We start from the raw sequence: 20,492 nt of genomic DNA, 5'->3' as shown, positions 1-20,492 counted from the left end.
TTTTTTGGTTGTTTTTTTTTTTTTGTATTTTTAGTAGAGACGGGGTTTCATCATGTTAGCCAGGATGGTCTCGATCTCCTGACCTCATGATCTGCCCGCCTCGGCCTCCCAAAGTGCTGGGATTACAGGCATGAGCCACCGTGCCTGGCCACTCCTGGCTAATTTTTTTTTGTATTTTTAGTAGAGTCAGAGTTACACCATGTTGGCCAGGCTGGTCTCGAACTCCTGACCTCAAATGATCCACCTGCCTTGGCCTCCCAAAGTGCTGGGATTACAGGTGTGAGCAACTGAGCCTGATCTGTTTGTTTGTTTGTCTGTCTGTCTGTTTTTGAGACCAGAGTCTCGCTCTGTCACCCAGACTGGAGTGCAATGGTGCAATCTCAGCTCACTGCAGCCTCTGCCTCCCGGGTTCAAGCAATTCTCATTCCTCAGCCACCCAAGTAGCTGGGATTGCAGGCACATGCCACCATGCCTGGCTGATTTTTGTATTATTATTATTATTTTTTTTTTTTGGAGAGGGAGTCTTGCTCTGTTGCCCAGGCTGGTGCGATCTCGGCTCACTGCAACCTCCACCTCCTGGGTTCAAGCAATTCTCCTGCCTCAGCCTCCTGAGTAGCTGGGACTACAGATGCATGCCGCCACGCCTGGCTAATTTTTTGTATTTTTTTTTTAGTAGAGACAGGGTTTCACCGTGTTGCCCAGGCTGATCTCAAACTCCTGAGCTCAGGCAATTTGCCAGCCTCGGCCTCCCAAAGTGCTAGGATTGCAAGCATGAGCCACCACGCCAGGCCGTGATTTTTGTATTTTTAGCAGAGACAGCTTTTCGCCATGTTGGCCAGGCTGGTCTTGAACTCCTGGCCTCCAGCGATCCACCCGCCTTGGCCTCCCAAAGTGCTGGGACTACAGGCATGAGTAACTGTGCCTGGTCTGGGGCAAAAATTTATACCTACATTGCAAAGGTTTTTTTTAAAACAACTGTAGTTATGCCGACTTTCTGAACTAATCTGGAGGGGGTCCACCTGCCCAGAGCTCTCCATCTCACTCTCAGGCGATGGGGGAGGCAAAGTTAGAACCCTGCTGTGAGGGCGACAGTGTACGCAGCCCTGGGGTAGTGAGCTCTCTGGTGAAGCCTCGGTGATGGGATAGGAAGGTGGCTTTTGTTAATGTATCTTTGAAGTCATTCCGTCATCATTTTGACAAGTAAAAAGAGGCAAGATGTTTTGCCAGAGGTACAGGAACCTGAAGCTGGCCTGCTGTTGAACTTCTGTGCAAGAGGGAGTCAGGCAGATGACAGGAATGACAGGACAGGCTGATGGCCAGCCGTGAACCCCAGGGAGGAGAAGGAAGGGAGATCAGGTGAGACTGAGGCTCTCTATGTTGCCCAGGCTAGTCTCGAACTCCTGGGCTCAAGCAATCCTTCCACCTCAGCATCCCTAAATGCTGGGATTACAGGCATGAGTCCCCACACCCGGCCTATCACCTTTAAAATTATTTTATGTTATGTTATTATGTTGTTAAGTTGCCCAGCCTGGGAAACATAGGAAGATCCCATCTCTACAGAATATTTAAAAATTAACCAGGAGTGGGCCAGGCGCGGTGGCTCACGCCTGTAATCCCAGCACTTTGGGAGGCCAAGGCGGGCGGATCACAAGGTCAGGAGATCAAGGCCATCCTGGCTAACATGATTAAACCCCGTCTCTACTAAAAATACAAAATATTTGGCCGGGCGCATGGCTCACGCTTGTAATCCCAGCACTTTGGGAGGCCGAGGCGGGCGGATCACGAGGCCAGGAGATCGAGACCACAGTGAAACCCCGTCTCTACTAAAAAATACAAAAAATTAGCCGGGCGTGGTGGTGGGCGCCTGTAGTCCCAGCTACTCGGGAGGCTGAGGCAGGAGAATGGCATGAACCCGGGAGGCAGAGCTTGCAGTAAGCCGAGATCGCGCCACTGCACTCCAGCCTGGGCGATAGAGTGAAACTCCGTCTCAAAAAAAAAAAAAATTAACCAGGTGTGGTGGCATGTACCTGTTGGCCCAGCTACTCGGGAGGCTGAGGTGGGAGGATCCCTTGAGCCCAGGAGGTCAAGGCTGCAGGGAGCTATGGTCATGTCACTGCACTTCAGCCTGGGCAACAGAGTGAGATGCTGTCTCAAAAAAACAAACAAACAAAAAAATAAGTTTAAAAATAATTTAAAAAGAAAAGACTCGGCTGGGCGTGGTGGCTCACGCCTGTAATCCCAGCACTTTGGGAGTCCCAGGTGGGTGGATCACGAGGTCAAGAGATTGAGACCATCCTGGCCTGCTTGGAGCAGGACCATCCTGGCCAGATTGAGACCATGGTGAAACCCCATCTCTACTAAAAATACAAAAATGATCTGGGTGTGATGGCGCACGCCTTTAGTCCCAGCTACTTGGGAGGGTGAGGCGGGAGAATCACTTGAACCCAGGAGGTGGAGGTTGCAGTGGGCCAAGATCGCCCTACTTCAGTCCAGCCTGGGGACAGAGCAAGACTCCATCTCAAAAAAAAAAAAAAAAAAAAGGCCGAGCACGGTAGCGCGGTGGTTCACGCCTGTAATCCCAGCACTTTGGTAGGCTGAGGCGGGCAGATCACGAGGTCAGGAGTTCGAGACTAGCCCGACCAACATGGTGAAATACTGTCTCTACTAAAAATACAAAAATTAGCTTGGTATCGTGGCGTGCGCCTGTAATCTCAGCTACTCAGGAGGAGTAGCCTCATTTGAACCCGAGAGGCTGAGGTTGCAGTGAGCCGAGATTGTGCCACTGCACTCCAGCCTGGGCGACAGAGCGAGACTCTGTCTCAAAAAAAAAAAAAAAAGAAGAAGAAGAAGAGTGAAAAGACAATCCACAGGATGGGAAAAAAAATATTTGCAAATCAAACAACTCAATGCAAAAGTGGGTAAAGAGCCAGGCATGGTAGTGCGCACCTGTAGTCCTAGCTACTTGGGAGGCTGAGGTGGGAGGATTGCTTGAGTCCAGGAGTTTGATACCAGCCTGGGCAATATAGCAGGACCCCATTTCTACAAAAAAAAAAAAACTGTGTAAAATAAATATTTACCCAAATAATATACTCAAATGGGCTGGGCACTGTGGCTCACACCTGTAATCCCAGCACTTTCCAGGGGCTGAAGCAGGTGGAGCTCTTGAGCCTCAGTGGGAGACCAGCCTAGGCAATATAGCGAGACCATGTCTTACAAAAAAATACAAAAATTAGCCAGGTGTGGTGGTACATGCCTGTGATCCCAGCTACTTTGGAGGCTAAGATGGGAAGATCGCTTGAGTCCAAGAGGTTGAGGCTGCAGTGAGCCATGATCACATCACTGCACTGCAGCCTGAGTGACAGCAAGATCCTGTCTCAAAAAAAAAAATCATTAAAATTAAAAAATAAAACGAGCCAGGTATGGTGGCACAAGCCTGTGGTCCTAGCTACTTGGAAGGCTGAGGTGGGAGGATTGCTTGAGCTCAGGAGTTGGAGGTTACAGTGAACTGTAGTTGCACCATTGCACACCAGACCAAGACACTGACTCAAAAAAAAAAATTGTTTTTAATTGAAAGACAGTAAATGCACGCCCCCTTGTGGGTGCATGTTTATGCTTGCTCTCCTTTTGGGACTTCCTGGGAACTTCTCACTTGGTATTCTCTGTTCACGGGGCTTATGGCCCTACAGCTCTGTTCTCGCTCCGATCTATTGATTAGACTCCCAGAAAGCCCCAGCCCTGTGCTGAATTCCCCAAGCTGACGCATAGCTCTGCATCCCGGAGTCTGACTTGATTGCAATCAAAGAGATTCCTCCACACGTGGTTGACATCAGTCAGAAACATCCAGACACAGAACCCACAACATTAACCACACACACACACACACACACACACACACACACACACGCACTGAGGACAGTCAATCAACAGCAATCACACTGCACAGGGAGAGCCCCTGGATGAGTGCACAGCTGACTTCCAGGTGGGCAGATGGCACCCTAGGAGAAGTGTGTGGAATCTTTCCACTCAAGGTCACATTAGCCACCTGGGTATAATTCAGTGGTGAAAGTAGGGCTGCCTTCATGGGTCTGAGATTTGTGTTGTCACGCAGGGCTCCATGCTCAAAAGGATCCCATGACTGCTTTTATGCTCTGCTGTCATCATCCTGAAATTCATAATAAGATTGAATAAGGCACCCTGCATTTTCATTTTGCACTAAGTCCCACAATGTATTTCCTGGGTAAAATGTTCCAAGACCACGGCAGCACAGAAGACCCTCAGGGGATGAGACAGCCTTGGCTTGCATGAGCCATGATACTCAAGTTTGTGTGGAGGAGGGGGTGACAGCTGTGTCTGACACATATTAAGCCCTCAAAAATGATGGCTGTTATTACTGTGTGTCATTGATGATGATGATAAGAGTTGGCGAACTGCTCCAAAGCTGTTTTTCAAACTTCATTGCAGCCTGATTAATTCAGGATCCACATGCCGTCATTCTGCTTTGTTTCACTGGTGCATTTGCAAAGCATTTTTTATTCAAGCGGTCCCTTTGGCAACCCTCAGGAAACTCAACATGCATACCCAGCCTTTCTTTTTTTCTTTTTTCATTCTTTTTTTTTTTTTTTGAGACGGAGTCTTGCTCTGTCACCCAGGCTGGAGTGCAGTGGCCCGATCTCGGTTCACTGCAAGCTCCACCTCCCGGGTTCACGCCATTCTCCTGCCTCAGTCTCCCAAGTAGCTGGGACTACAGGCGCCCGCCACCACGCCCAGCTAATTTTTTGTATTTTTAGTAGAGACGGGGTTTCACCGTGTTAGCCGGGATGGTCTCGATCTCCCGACCTTGTGATCCGCCCCCCTCGGCCTCCCAAAGTGCTGGGATTACAGGCGTGAGCCACCGTGCCCGGCTCTTTTTTCTTTTTCTTTTCTTTTCTTTTTTTTTTTTTTTTTTTTTTTTTTGAGACAGAGTTTCACTATTGTTGCCCAGGCTGGAGTGCAATGGCATGATCTCGGCTCACTGAAGCCTCTGCCTCCTGGGTTCAAGTGATTCTCCAGCCTCAGCCTCCTGAGTAGCTGGGATTACAGGCACCCGCCACCCCGTCCGGCTAATTTTTGGTTTTTTGTTTGTTTGTTTGTTTTTTGAGACAAAGTTTTACTCTTATCGCCCAGGCTGAAGTGCAATGGCGCAAACTCAGCAGCTCATTGCAACTGCAACCTCCGCCTCCCAGGTTCAAGCAATTCTCCTGCCTCAGCCTCCCAAGTAGCTGGGATTATAGGCACCCGCCACCACATCCAGCTAATTTTTGTATTTTTAGTAGAGACGGGGTTTCACAATGTTGGACAGGCTGGTCTCAAACTCCTGACCTCCAGTGATCTGCCCGCCTCAGCCTCCCAAAGTGCTGGGATTACAGGCGTGAGCCATTGGGGACAGCCCACACCCAGCCTTTCAAACACCCACAGAGACCAGGCGCAGTGGCTCGTGCCTGTAGTCCCAGCTACTCAGGAGGCTGAGGAGGGAGAATCTCTTGAGCCCAGAAGTTTGGGGTTGCAGTGAGCTATGATGTTGTCATTGTACTCCAGCCGGGGTAACAGAGCAAGACTCTGTCTCAAAACAAAACAAAACAAAACACACTGAGATGTTATATACTGACATGGTTTGGCTCTGTGTCCCCACCCAAATCTTATCTTGAATTATACTCCCATAATTCCCACGTGTTGTTGAGGGAACCCAGTGGGAGATAATTTGAATCATGGGGTTGGCTTCCCCCATACTGTTCTCGTGGTAGTGAATAAGTCTCATGAGATCTGATGGTTTTATCAGGGGTTTCCACTTTTGTGGAAACTTCTTCATTTTATCTTGCTGCCACCATGTAAGAAGTGCCCTTCGCCTCCCGCCATGATTCCGAGGCCTCCCCAGCCATGTGGAGCTGTAAGTTCAATTAAACCTCTTTTTCTTCCTAGTCTTGGGTATGTCTTTATCAGCAGCATGAAAACAGACTAATACATATATTCTCATCCAGATATTACCACCATTCTCCAGTTGCATCAACAGTTCCTAAAGTCCTACTCCATCTCCCACCCAGCTGCCACAGATTCTCTCAAAGTTCACACAGACACACACCCTCAGGTCATCAGGCTGAGTGTGGGCAACATCTGCATGTTCCTGTCTGCCATATTGAAACCGGCCCAATTGTCCCCTAGAATTGACATTTATGGTTTATTTGAATAAACATAGGATTTGATCCTCCCACTCTTAAAACTTTAGAAAGTTACATTTGTCTTGTCTCAGTTCCTTTCTCAGGAAACCAACCATCAGGCCTCCCAGGTAGTATCAAGGAACTGAAACTTAACAGATCACTGCATCTGGACAATATGTTACCAGACCCCATACCCATCATAACTGCCTAATCAGGCTGGGCGCAGTGGCTCACACCTGTAATCCCAGCACTTTGGGAAACTGAGGCAGGCGGATCACTTGAGGTCAGGAGTTTGAGACCAGCCTGGCCAACATGGCAAACCCCCATCTCTCCTAAAAATACAAAAATTAGCCAGGCATGGTGGCATGCCTGTAATCCCAGCTACTTGAGAGGCTGAGGCACAAGAATCACTTGAACCCAGGGGGCAGAGGTTTCAGTGAGCCGAGATCACGCCACTGCACTGCAGCCTGGGTGACAGAGTAAGACTGTGTCTCTAAATAAATAAATAAATAACTGCCTAACCAGCCACCTGCTTCCTATTGACCAACTCCTTTTCCTTGCCCTTCCCTAATTCCCGTTTTCCCATACAAGGTCACATTTCTTCTCTGCTATATAAACCCCTAAAATTTTTTTTTTTTTTTGAGACAGAGTTTCACTCTTGTTGCCCGTGCTGGAGTGCAGTGGCACGATCTTGGCTCACTGCAACCTCTGCTTCCCAGGTTCAAGCAATTCTTCCACCTCAGCCTCCTGAGTAGCTGGGATTACTGGCACCTGCCACCATGTCTGGCTAATTTTTTGTATTTTTAGTAGAGATGGGGTTTCATCATGCTGGCCAGGCTGGTCTCGAACCCCTGACCTCAGGTGATCTGCCCGCCTTGGCCTCCCAAAGTGCTGGGATTACAGGCGTGAGCCACTGTGCCTAGCCTTTTTTTTTTTGATACAAAGTCTGGCTCTGTCACTGAGGCTGGAGTGCAGTGTTAGGATCTTGGCTCACTGCAACCTCCGCCTCCTGGGTTCAGTGATTCTCCTGCATCAGCCTCCCGAGTAGCTGGGATTATCAGCGCACACCATCACGCCTGGTTGATTTTTGTATTTTTAGTAGAGACGGGGTTTTGCCATGTTGGCCAGGCTGGTCTCAAACTCCTGACCTCGTGATCTGCCCCCCTCTGCCTCCCAAAGTGCTGGGATTACAGGCATGAGCCACCACACCTGGCCTAAACCCCTAATTTCGTTCAAAGAGAGGGATTTGAGACTGATCTCTCATCTCAGCTGCAATACATAAATAAAGCCTTCTTTCCTGGCAATACTCGTTTCAGTGATTGGCTTTCTGTGTGGTGAGCAGCAGGACCTAGACCAAACCCCTAGGTCGTTTCAGTCACAACGTAAACACTGACTATGTTCAGGCTGTGGACTCTATAATTTTCATTTTAGCTTTTAGATTATTACAAATTAGGAATTGTACTTGTGTGTATGTGTGATTTCTGGGTAGCTAGAAAGGGTGAGAAGGGTTGGCATTTTGAAAGTACATTAGAAATAAACCTATGGCTTTCTAGATTTCCAGTGAGAGCCAGTTGTTGTCATTGTGTGGAAACTTAGCAAGGAAACACAGGTGATTTTGTGTCTTTGTAAGGTTTGGAGGTTGGGGGCCGTGGAAGCTCTACAAAGGGCCTGGGGTGAGCCCCTAGGAGTACAGGGCCATGGTGTAATGAGGGCTGCCTAAATCAAAGGAAAAACTAACAACTCCACTGCCTCTTATGATTCAACAAATCTGGAGCTTTAGATAAGAAAATTCAGAGACAAGAGGGGGCAGGCAGAGTGAAAAATGATGTCACCTGCCACTCTCAGATTTCCTGCAAGAAATTCCAGTGGAGAAGTGAATCCTGGATCAGTAAATGGCTTTATCAGCCAAAAAAGATGAAAAGCAGATTCCAGGAACTAAGGAAGGATGAATCTTGGGGAAAGTGTTTAGTTTTAGTGTGAAACTGTCAAGCCGCTTGCTCTGGTGGAAACTCAGGGAGAAAAACAACAGTGAGAAAGACTAGCGAAATAGCAAGGAACCAGACAGCTCGCCTGAGAGAGTCTGTGCCTCCGGGCAATTTATTAATAGAAGACTGAGATGCACCTATTCAGGAAAAAAAAAAAAAAAAAAACTGGGCAGCTCCAGAGAGGAAGACAATATCCCAGTGCCCAAGGCTCCCTGCCATTCATAATCCAACAGAGAGTCATTGCGCATCCATCCAGTTCCTACGGAAGGCAGTGCACATGGATTGGTGAATGAGGCACCACCATCCCTGGCCCCACAGAGCTCACAGCCATTGAGCAAGTCATTGCACTTGTGTTAAGTGAGAAGGAGGAAGGTTTGGGATGGGGGTCTTGGAAGGCTTCTCTAACACCTATGGGAGGATCATTCAGATATAAAGTTCAAGCTGAGGCTGGGCACGGTGGCTTACATCCGTAATCCCAACACTTCGGGAGGCTGAGGCAGGAGGATTGCTTGAGGGCAGTAGTTCAAGACTAGCCTGGGCAAAATAGTGAGACCTTGTCTTTACGAAAAAATTTAAAAAAAGAAATTAGCTGGGCATGCTGGCACACACTTATAGTCCCAGCTACTCAGGAAGCTGAGGCAAGAAGATCACTTGAACCCGGGAGTTCAAAGTTGCAGTGAGCCATGATCATGACACTGCACTCCAGCCTGGGTGAAAGAGTGAGACCCTTACTCAAATAATAAGGCTGGGCACAGTGGCTCATGGCTGTAATCTCAACACTTTGGGAGGCCAAGGCGAGTGGATTGCTTGAGCTCAGGAGTTCAAGATCAGCCTGGGCAACATGGTGAAACTTCATTGTGTATATATATTGCTTGGGTTCCTGGGTTCAAGTGACTCTCCTGCCTCAGCCTCCCTAGTAGCTGGGGTTATAGGCATGCACCACCATGCCCAACTAATTTTTGTATTTTTAGTGGAGTTGATGGGGTTTCGCCATGTTGGCCAGGCTGGTCTCAAACTCCTGATCTCAGGTGATCCGCCAGCCTCAGCCTTCCAAAGTGCTGGGATTACTGGCATAAGCCACCACACCCACCTGTCTGTATATATTTTAAAAATTTTTAATTAAAAATAATAATTAATTAATTAAGATCAGGCTGAATTTCTGACAGAGGCCTGGGCTAGAGAGAACAGGACTGCTCTGGAGACCTGAAAAGAGAAGCTGTTTGGGGAGCAGAGGTACAAGAAAAGTCTAGATGAGTTCTTTTTATTCTATTTTAGGTTATTTATTTGATTAGCAAATTTGTTGGGGCGGAGACGGGCCATCTCCCAAGTGACAGGCAGGCTTGTTTGGCACTTTTTGTTTATTTACAAAGCAATTCAATTTCTTGGTGTTCAGGAGCTCCCTGAGAAACGGGCCAGGCCCACCTCTGGGACAGGCAGAGGGCACAGCATTAGCAAAGGCCCAGGAGAGGGACTCTGCAGAGCGGCCTCTGAGAAGAGCCAGGAGTCCCTCGGGCTGGGAAGGGAGAGGGCATTGAGGCCTGAAGGAAGACTGGGCTGATCTTCAGACTTCAGTCTAGTGGGGGGCAGGGTAAGTCCTGGAGGGACAGTGCCCCACACAGCCAAGGCAGGGTGAGGGAGGTCACACCTCAGCACATTCTCTTCTGTGTGACGTTGGAGATCATTAACCTGTGGACCCTAACAGCTGCCACCACCACCTTCAGGAATTCAGGTCCTCCCTGCCTGGCACATTGGCCAGCACTCCCACGGCCCAGCCCTGTTGGAGAAGGAGGCAGTTCATTAGATGTGCTGACACTGGCTCTCTTGGCTTCCTGGGACAGCCCTCACCAGCATCCTGGGCTCTCAAGAGCCTGGGCTGGTGGCTGCCATCCCCCCAGGACAGGAGCCCACCAAGTCCCTTCTGGTTGAAGCCCCTTGGGCCCTCAAGAATCCCAACTCTGCTCATGATGGCATCTGGGGGAGCGCGGGAGCCCTGGAGGGGAAGGTAAGAGTCCTGCGTCCCAGCACAGCCTGGCCACTGGCTCACTGTGGCGACCCTCAAGCATGGCCTTGCTCCCTCTGGAACTCAGTGACCTCTGAGATCTGGGACCTCTGAGTCTGGGAATTGGGCACAGAGGCAGGTGACTCAACCTGCACCCGGTCTTGGGATGTGGAAACCTGAGCAGAGCAGGTGGCGCTTTTGGAAGAGGAGGCAGACAAGGGCAGAGAAGGGGGCTGCACAGGGCTTTGTAAGAGAGAAGGAGAGTTTCCGGACCCAGCCTGTGGTCCAGGAAACTGTCTCAAAGGAAGTGGTGTCTCGGCTGAGACCTCAAGGGTGAGCAGCAGTTAGGCAGGTGAAGGAAAGAGGAAAAGGCATTCAACTGCATGGCCCAGGCCAGGCGCAATGGCTCATGCCTGTAATCCCAGTAATTTGGGAGGCTGAGGTGGGTGGATCACCTGAGGTCAGGAGTTTGAGACCAGCCTGGACAACATGATGAAACCCGGCCTCTACTAAAAAATGCAAAAAGAATTGGCTGCATGGTGATGCACACCTGTAATCCCATCTACTTGGGAGTCTGAGGCAGGAGAATTGCTTGAACCTGGGAGGCGGAGGTTGCAGTGAGTGGAGATTGTGCCACTGCACTCCAGCCTGGGCAACAGAGAAAGACTCTGTTTCAAAAAAAGAAAAAAAAAAACCATTTCAGGGCCCACCCTGTGCAAAGACGGAGAGGCCAGGAAGGCAGGGTGTATCGAGGGACACAAAGAGTGATGTGTATCCTTGGCAAGTGATAGTCTGACCAAGGGCAGGGCAGCGGGCATAGGGAAGAGGGGACTCACTTGGTGGCTGGAGGGTGTCAGGGAAGAGGTCTGGGGAAAGATTACATGGGGACCCAGGAGGGAGGGCAGTTCTGAAGGGAGGAGATGAGGTTGACTTTACACAATGGATTTGGAGGTGTTCGAAGGTCATCCTAAGTAGGGGAAGTGGAGCAAGAGATGTGGAGGATGAGGGGGATCATCACTGTGGGAATAAAAAGGAGGCTCTGGCCAGCGCGGTGGCTCACGCCTGTAACCCCAGCACTGTGGGAGGCCGAGGCAGGTGGGTCACCTGAGATCATGAGCTCGAGACCAGCCTGGCCAACATGGTGAAACCCTGTCCCTACTAAAAATACAAAAATTAGCTGGGTGTGGGTGGCAGGCACCTGTAATCCCAGCTACTCGGGAGGCTGAGGCAGGAGAATTGCTTGAACCTGGGAGGCAGAGGTTGCAGTGAGCCGAGATGGCGCCATTGCACTCTAGCCTGGGTCACAAGAGCAAAACTCCGTCTCAAAAAAAAAAAAGGCTCTGAGGGCCAAGTGCAGTGGCTCATGCCTGTGATCCCAGCACTTTGGGAGGCTGAGGTGGGCAGATCACTTGAGCTCAGGAGTTCAAGACCAGCCTGGACAACATGGTGAAACCCTGTCTGTACCAAAAATACAAAAAATTTAGCCAGGCATGGTTGTGTGTGCCTGTGGTCCCAGCTACTCAGGACGCTGAGGTGGGAGGATCGCTTGAGCCTGGGAGGCGGAAGTTGCAGTGAGCTGAGATCGCGCCACTGCACTCCAGCCCGGTGACAGTGAGACCCCATCTCAAAAACAGAAAAGAAAAAGAAGGAAGGAAGGAAGGGACGGAAAAGGAGAAGAGAAGAGGAGAGGAGAGGAGAGGAGAGGAGAGGAGAGGAGAGGAGAGGAGAGAAGAGAAGAGAGAAGAGAGAAGAGAGGAGAGGAGAGGAGAGGAGAGGAGAGGAGAGGAGAGGAGAGGAGAAGAGAAGAGAGAAGAGAAGAGAAGAGAAAAGAGGAGAGGAGAGGAGAGGAGAGGAGAGGAGAGAAGAGAAGAGAAGAGAAGAGAAGAGAAGAGAAGAGAAGAGAAGAGAAGAGATGAGAAGAGAAAAAAGAAAAGAGATCCTGAAGTTGTGCCCTGGAGAGAAGTATCAAGAATGAGGTGTGGCTAGGTGCTGTGGGTCACGCCTGTAATCCTAGCCCTTTGGGAGGCCGAGGCAGGCGGATCATGAGGTCAAGAGTTCGAGAGCAGCCTGACCAACATGGTAAAACCCCGTCTCTACTAAAAATACAAAAATTAGCTGGGCGTGGAGTGTGCACCTGTAATCCCAGCTACTCAGGAGGCTGAGGCAGGAGAATCGCTTGAACCTGGGAGGCAGAGGTGGCAGTGAGCCGAGATAGTGCCACTGCACTCCAGCCTAGGCGACAGAGTGAGACTCCATCTCAAAAAAAAAAAAAAAAAAAAAGAATGAGGGAAGGGGGTTGAGCTCCTGGAGGAGCCCACTGAGAGGCATGAAGGGAGATAGAGAAGCAGCTAGAAATCCTTCTCTTGGATCACAGAAGTCAAAGGACGCTTCAGAAGATGGGGAGAACCAGCTGTGCCCAACACGCCTGCAAAGGTCAAAGGAGGAGAGGACTGAGAAGTGGAGGGACAGGGAGCATTCCTCCCTCTTGAAGAGGCTTTGGTATATGGAGGGGGTTTTAATGGTAGTGGTGGGGTTCCCAGGATCCGTGATCAGGTCTGAGTGTCAGCAGAGCTGTCACACAGAACCGAACAGGTTGTGCACTGCACTCTACAGTGACTGTCGGTTCTTGAACCCAGGACTGGCCGCCAGCGGCACCCCCTTGAGCTGGCGGTATTTTGCCAAGTCCGTAACTGCAGTGTAGACACTTCCCAGACGGTGGCGCCAAAGACCAACTTTACTTCTTAGGAGCAGAGCCGGGCCCCACTTGGGGATTCTCAGCCCCAGGTAGTCATCCGAAGGAAGCGGGGAATTTCCAGATGCCTGGTGACCGGGTCTCTCCTACCACGACACCCTCCGAGTCTCTGACAGAGCAGTTCACCTAGCGTTAGCAACTCACAGAAATAAACTATGCACCACACACTGCAGCCTTCCTTTGTCAGGGGGCCTGGGCTGAAAGGGTCCCAGGGGAGCAGTTCATCCCATGAGCTGGGACAGGCGAAGACGTCCCTCCCACTTGTCCCTTAGGAGAAAGGAGTCAGGAAGGAAGGAAGGACGCCCAGCCCAGACCGCGAGACACACAGTCAGTCGCCCCACCCCTTGCCCAAACCAGGAGAGCACCGCCCAGGTCACAGCTCCCCCTGGAGGCCGAGGCTGGACTAGCGGGGACAATGACAGCGACACTGGCCAGCCTCAAGCGGTGTCCCCAGGGAAGCGATTGCCAAGCCTAGAAATTTACACCTCATCAGTGCAGAGGCCAGCCTGGAGATGCCCCAATAAGTAATGGCCATGTTGCTTTTGAAAATGATGCCATGTTGATTGCAAACCATTATTTGTATGAAAAAATACAAAGAAGAAAATAAACCAAGTGAAAGTACAACGCCCAGAAATTACGGGCATTGTGGCCCTCAGGACCTATGGATGCAGGTCTCACCTGAGGAGATTCCCGCTATGCAGGCTGTTCTGGAACTTTCTCCACTCCACCATGTTTGTTGTTGTTGTTGTTGTTTTTTGAGACAGAGTCTTGCTCTGTCGCCAGGCTGGAGTGCAGTGGTGCCATCTCAGCTCACTGCAACCTCTGCCTCCCGGATTCAAGCGATTCTCCTGCCTCAGCCTCCTGAGTAGCTGAGACTACCACGCCCAGATACTTTTTTTTTTTTTTTGAGACAGAGTCTTGCTCTGTCCCCCAGGCTGGAGTGCAGTGGCGCGATCTCGGCTTACTGAAACCTCCGCCTCCTAGGTTCGAGCAATCTCCTGCCTCAGCCTCCCGGGTAGCTGGGATTACAGACATGCATCACCATGCCTGGCTTATTTTGTATTTTTAGTAGAGACGGGTATCCCCATATTGGCCAGGCTGGTCTCAAGCTCCTGACCTCAGGTGATCCACCTGCCTCGGCCTCCCAAAGTGCTGGGATCACAGGCGTGAGCCACCCTGCCTGGCCAATTTTTGTATTTTTAGTAGAGACGGGATTTCACCATGTTGGCCAGGATGGTCTCGATTTCTTGACCTCGTGATCTGCCTGCCTCAGCCACCCAAAGTGCTGGGATTACAGGCATGAGCCACCGCATCTGGCCTCCACCATGCTTATTATATTGAGTGCCTTTCCATGTTCAGATATAAAACCCTCACTCCCTACCCTGTCCTCATCCCACTCACCTCTCAGACCTCACACCTCCTGACCTCTCCTCTAGCCCACATGACTCAACCACCACTAGCTCATTCTCACCTCCTAGCCACCCCCCCACCCCGCCTTTGCTGTTTCCTCTGCCCGGGACACTCTTCCTCTGGGTCGTTCAGTGACTGTTTCTTTCCTGTCATTTAAGTCTCAGCTCCAATGTCACTGCCTCAAAGAGGCCTTCCCTGACCAACCTGACTAAAGCAGCCCCTCAGAGCCACCACTCCAAACCACATCACCTGGTTTGGCTTCTTCACAGCTCTTCTCTCTCCCTCTCTGTGAAATCATCTTGTTTATATGTTAACTCATTTATTGTCAGTCTCCTTTGGCAGAGTGTAAACTTGAGAGCAGGGACCTTGCCGAACTCGTCTGTCACTGTGTCCCCAGCATCCAGAATGATGCCAGGCTCATAGCACATGCTCAATCCATGCCTGCCATCCATTTGCAGTGGCTATGGCGCATCTCAGGCCTATGTGCACCTCCTTTAGCCCTCCATCTCCCACTGAGGGACTATGTCATCCCTCTGTCCCTGATTAAACAAACCAGTACTTTGGGAGGCCGAGGCAGGCAGATCACCTGAGGTCAGGAGTTTAAGACCAGCCTGGCCAACATGGTGAAACCCCGTCTCTACTAAAAGTACAAAAATTAGCCGGTCATGGTGGCGCGTGCCTGTAATCCCGGCTACTTGGGAGGCTGAGGCACGAGAATCTCTTGAACCCGGGAGGCAGAGGTTGCAGTGAGCCGAGATTGCACCACTGCACTCCAGCCTCGTGACAGAGCGAGACTCCGTCAAAAACAAAACAAAACAAAACAAACAAACAAAAAAACCAACCCAGTAGTCAACATCTTTTGGCACAGATGTTTTCCTGCATGAACAGCTATTTCTTTTTTTTCTTTTTTTTTTTTTTTTTAGACGGAGTCTCGCTCTGTCGCCCAGGCTGGAGTGCAGTGGCACAATCTCGGCTCACTGCAACCTCCGCCTCCCGGGTTCACGCCATTCTCCTGCCTCAGCCTCCCGAGTAGCTAGGACTACAGGCGCCCGCCACCAAGCCTGGCTAATTTTTTGTATTTTTAGTAGAGACGGGGTTTCACTGTGTTAGCCAGGATAGTCTCGATCTCCTGACCTCGTGATCCGCCCGCCTCGGCCTCCCAAAGTGCTGAGATTACAGGCATGAGCCACTGCGCCCGGTCATGAACAGCTATTTCTTTGGGGTAAATTTGCTGAAATTTGGTGAAAGGGAGGTTTGCGCTTGCCATCCTGATAAATTCTGAAAAAGCTACCCTTAAACTTTTTTTTTTTTTTGAGATGGGGGTCTCGCTCTGTTGCCCAGGCTGGAGTGCAGTGGCACAATCACGGCTCACTGCAGCCTCAACCTACTGGGCTCAAGCGATTCTCCCACCTCAGTCTCTTGAGCTGGGATTACAGGCATGAGCCACCATGGCGTGCTCATTTTTGTGTTTTTAGTAGATACTGGGTTTTACTATGTTGCCCAGGCTGATCTCTAACTCCTGGGCTGAAGCCATCCTCCCACCTTGCCTCCCGAAGTGCTGAGATTACGGGTGTGAGCCACTACCACACCCAGCCTATCCGTAAACATTTAAACCAATTCCTACTCTCTTGAGTGTCCACTCACACATCATGTTCATCACTGCCCATCTCAGAGGCAAACAAAAAAAAATAGTGTCTCCTGTTGTTTGTGTTTGCATTGTGTTGATTATTAATGAGATGCAGCACTTCTTCAAATTGCAATTTTAACGATTAAATAGATGGGTGCACTTAAAGCATCAGAAAGGAGAAATGGCTCCAGGAGGAGCCTGATGAGAGTGGTAAAGCCAGGACTTGAATGTGGGGCAGCATCCCTGGCTCTTGTCTTTTGACACACACAAAGGAAAGTAGAGTCCAGGCTGGGGCTGGAGGGGTGTGGAGGCTGGTGGTGGGTCAAGTATACCCGCAAGCTTCATACCTACCTCCTCCAAGCCTGCCTTTGCCCCACCGTGCACTGAAGTGCTCCTGCAGGCCGTGGTGCTTTGGGCCTTTCCTCACTTGATCTCTTGGTGACCCAGTTGACCACTGTTCCCCCCAGAAGATGTCTCCAGCTCACACCCCTCTCTCTTCTCCCTGCCTGTCCAGCTGCCTTCTGGACGCTTCCTCCTCGGTGGTCCCTAGATCCCTCAGATGCCACCTGCCCAAACTGACCATATTACCTTCCCCTTAACCAGATCCTCCAGGCCTCCCTACCTCATTAAAAAAACACCACTATCCCACTATCCACCCATCACCCAGGCCCAAAGCTCCTGCCTCATCTGGGATGTCTCCCTCTCTCCAGACTCCACATCCCTTCAGTCACCAAGCTCTGCATTCTGCCTCCTGGACGTCTCTTAAATGTCTCCTTCTCTCCATCCCCACTGCCCCCACCCTGGCCCAGGCCACCATCCACTGGGCTGGAAATTGCACCAGCCTCCTTGAGGCCTCCTGCCTCCCCTCATACACACACACACAGTGCCTGAGTGATGTTTGCAAAGCACAGATATGACCACAAAATCCCCCAGCCTAAAGCCCAGGCTCCCCATCACCCCAAGGGTAAAATCCTTGCTCCCCAGCCAGCCCCAAGGCCCCGTGCACAATTCTCCAGCTTTTGCTCTGGTCCAGCAAAAGAGGCTGCTCCTTCCTCCTGTGGCTTAAACTCTGTTGCTCCCCCAGCCTCAGCTGCTCCTCCCAGGACCTACCCACTGTCTGCCTAGGGAGCCCCAACAACAAGCCACGCTAAGGGCCCCTTCTCTGCAAAGCCCTTCCTAACTAGCACACGTGTGCACACAGACACGGTCCCACACACTCACATACACACACACACCCTCAGCATTTGGGGACTCGGGAGGTGCAGAGACTTGGACATACCTGTTCTCTTTGACTGTGAGCCCTGTCGGAAGGGACTAGGGAGATTTCACCTCTGATCCCCCCAGGGAACCCCAGGCACAGCCGACATTCCACAAATGCTTGCTGTATATCTGGCAAATGAATGAATGATGTGGCCCCAGGCACAGTCCAGGGCAAGCTTCTATTCTATCTGTTCACAGAAAGCTGGGATGGCGGGAGGGGAGGGCATTGCATAGCAGAGAGTTGTCATCCACGGGGGCTGTAGGGTGGGGTGAGGGAAGCCGCGGTTTTTCTGGGGTTTTGGACTTGAACTGCATTGCTTCCGAAAATGGAACTAGCAGCGCCATGTGTGAGGACTAGGGGTTCATTGCGGCTCTCACCACCCTCTGCTGTCTGTCCCAGGGATTTTTCTCAGGCCTGAGTCCACCCCTCTGAGAATGTGATCTCCCAGTGGTTAGAAGTGCTCATATGCCGGGCGCGGTGGCTCAAGCCTGTAATCCCAGCACTTTGGGAGGCCGAGGAGGGCGGATCACGAGGTCAGGAGATCGAGACCATCCTGGCTAACACGGTGAAACCCCGTCTCTACTAAAAATACAAAAAAATAGCCGGGCGTGTTGGCGGGTACCTGTAGTCCCAGCTACTCGGGAGGCTGAGGCAAGAGAATGGCGTGAACCCGAGAGGCGGAGCTTGCAGTGAGCCAAGATCGTGCCACTGCACTCCAGCCTGGGGGACAGAGCAAGACTCCGTCTCAAAAAAAAAAAACAAAAAAAAAGAAGTGCTCATAATTCCTTTCTACACACACCACAGCTACCAGCTGAGTCCCAGGCAGAGGACGGGGCTCTGTAAATGATGCCTGATTCAAACAGGGCCGAACTGACCACGACCCAGGGAGCCAAGCTGGAGCTCAGAGTCTGCCCTTCCCAATGATGTGACAGTTTCTATGGGAAGTTCTTGCCTTCCCTGAGCTTCAGGTGTCTCCTCTGTGAAGTGGGTTTCAAGCTGTGTCCTCCCCTGTGCTTAGCTCACCAATTGTTAAGGAGAGGCCTTGAAGGCCACCAGCACCCTGTGACCCTCGGAGGGATGCTGCCCTTCCCTCGAGGCCCCTTGGATGTGGGGGAAGAGCCAGGTGAACTCCCAGGTGTTCCATTTAATCACTGCAGCCCCATCTGTACCTGGTCTGGTGGTCACAAGCCTGGCCATGGACAAGGACAATAGACAGTAATGGGTGCTCAGAGGACACAGGTTCCCTGGAGGAGGGGACATCTGAGGTGTTTTCCAAGTGGATGAGGGGGAGAAGCATCCTAGGCAGAAGGGAGGCTGGGATAAAAGGCAGAGGCCAGAGGGTGGAGGCTGCATCCAGGGAGCTGCAGGCTGGGAGTGTAGTGGAAGCCAGATCACAGGGGCCGCAGAATAAGTGCAAGATAAGGAGGTGAGGTCATCTGAGGCCAGATCTCCTGGGCCTCGGAGGCCCCACCACAAAGTATGGACTATCCACTGGAGTGGGTGGGCATGGTAGGGGGAGGGAATTAATTCAAAAGATGTTAAGGAGAAAGAAGCAAGAGGACTGGGCGGCTGAAGGAAGGTGAGGGCAGGAGAGGGGGATGCCAAGGGCTCATGCATTTATACGTTCAGTTACTTGCTCATTCAACAAATATTTATTGAACTCCCACTGTGAGCCAGGGACCATGATGATAAGGACTTCTGTGGTTCCTACCCCCACACTACTTAGAGACAACACAGTCAGGCAGGCTCAGGCCCATAAGCACATATGGCGTGCACACTGCTGCCTGGCCATGGTGAGTAGTATGAAGGGAATCAATAGGAGGCTGGAACAGAGGGTGTCTGCAGAGAAGGTACACAGAAGATGCCCGGCTGAGAGGTGACTTTAGGGGTGGGCAGAGGCCAATTGGTGCCAGCTTTGAGAACTCCAGAGAACCCCAGTCTCTAGCTCAGGTGGATGCCTGGGTAGACAGTGGCGCTTTGCAGGGATGGGGACAATCATGGGGACTGGTGAGTCAACCAGAAAGCAGCCAGGGGCTCTGAAACAGGAGAAGGCTCTGGGCACAGAGGGAAGTTTGGGATGGTCAGCAGTGAATGGATGGGAGCCCTGAGACTGGATGATATTTTAGGGTAGGGGGAATAAAGAGAAGAACTCAGCCCCTGGAAGTCATGCCCAGGTTTAAGGACTTCAGAGAAAAGGGCACTGACCGGCCCAGTGGCTCACGCCTGTAATCCCAGCACTTTGAGAGGCCAGGGCGGGTGGATCACTTGAGGCCAGGAGTTGGAGGCCAGCCTGGCCAACATGGTGAAACCCCATCTCTACCAAAAATATAAAAATTAGAAGGTGGAGGATGCAGTGAGCCGAGATCATGCCACTACACTCCAGCCTGGGCAACAGAGGGAGATTCTGTCCCCCCTCCAAAAAAAAAAAACAAAAAAGAAAGAAAGAAAAGGGCACTACAAAGGAAGCCCAAGAGGAGGGGCTGGAGAGTGGAGAACTGTGAGGCAGAGGTGGCTCAAGCCTGTAATTCCAGTACTTTGGGAGGCCGAGGTGGGAGGATCGCTTGAGCCCAGTTAGAGACCAGTCTGAGCAACATGAAGAAAGCCCATCTCTAAAAAACCGACCAAACAGGCTGGGCGCGGTGGCTCACGCCTGTAATCCCAGCACTTTGGGAGGCCAAGGCGGGCAGATCACGAGGTCAGGAGATCGAGACTATCCTGGCTAACATGGTGAAACCCCATCTCTACTAAAAATACAAAAAATTAGCCGGGCGTGGTGGCGGGCGCCTGTAGTCCCAGCTACTTGGGAGACAGGCTGAGGCAGGAGAATGGCATGAACCTGGGAGGTGGAGCTTGCACTGCATTCCAGCCTGGGCGACAGCGACACTCTGTCTCAAAAAAAAAAAAAAAAAAAAAAAAAAAACCCGACCAAACAAAACCAAGCAAACAAGCAAAACACACAAAAAAGCAGCCCTCAGGACTGGTGGGGGCGGGGTACAGATATTCAGGGACCTCTTACTGTCCCTGAAACCATTCCTGGGTAGGTGTCCTCTGACATACATGAGGGGCTGCAGGAGTGCAAGGCCTGGAGAAGCCTCAGGGGTGTCCAGGTTGGAAGGGGCCAGGGGTGTCTGATTGATGGGAGGAGCGGGGGAGTGGAACTGGCCCTTTGACCCCAACATGGGGTCAACTCTCAGCCCCACCTTTACCCACTGTGTGGAGGGCCAGCATTCCAGCCCTGGCTTTGGAAAGGACTGGGTTAGCCAACAC

This window comes from Symphalangus syndactylus, chromosome 11 (assembly GCF_028878055.3).
Source record: "Symphalangus syndactylus isolate Jambi chromosome 11, NHGRI_mSymSyn1-v2.1_pri, whole genome shotgun sequence".
In the NCBI taxonomy this organism is placed as follows: Eukaryota; Metazoa; Chordata; class Mammalia; order Primates; family Hylobatidae; genus Symphalangus; species Symphalangus syndactylus.
This window is presented reverse-complemented; position numbering follows the sequence as displayed.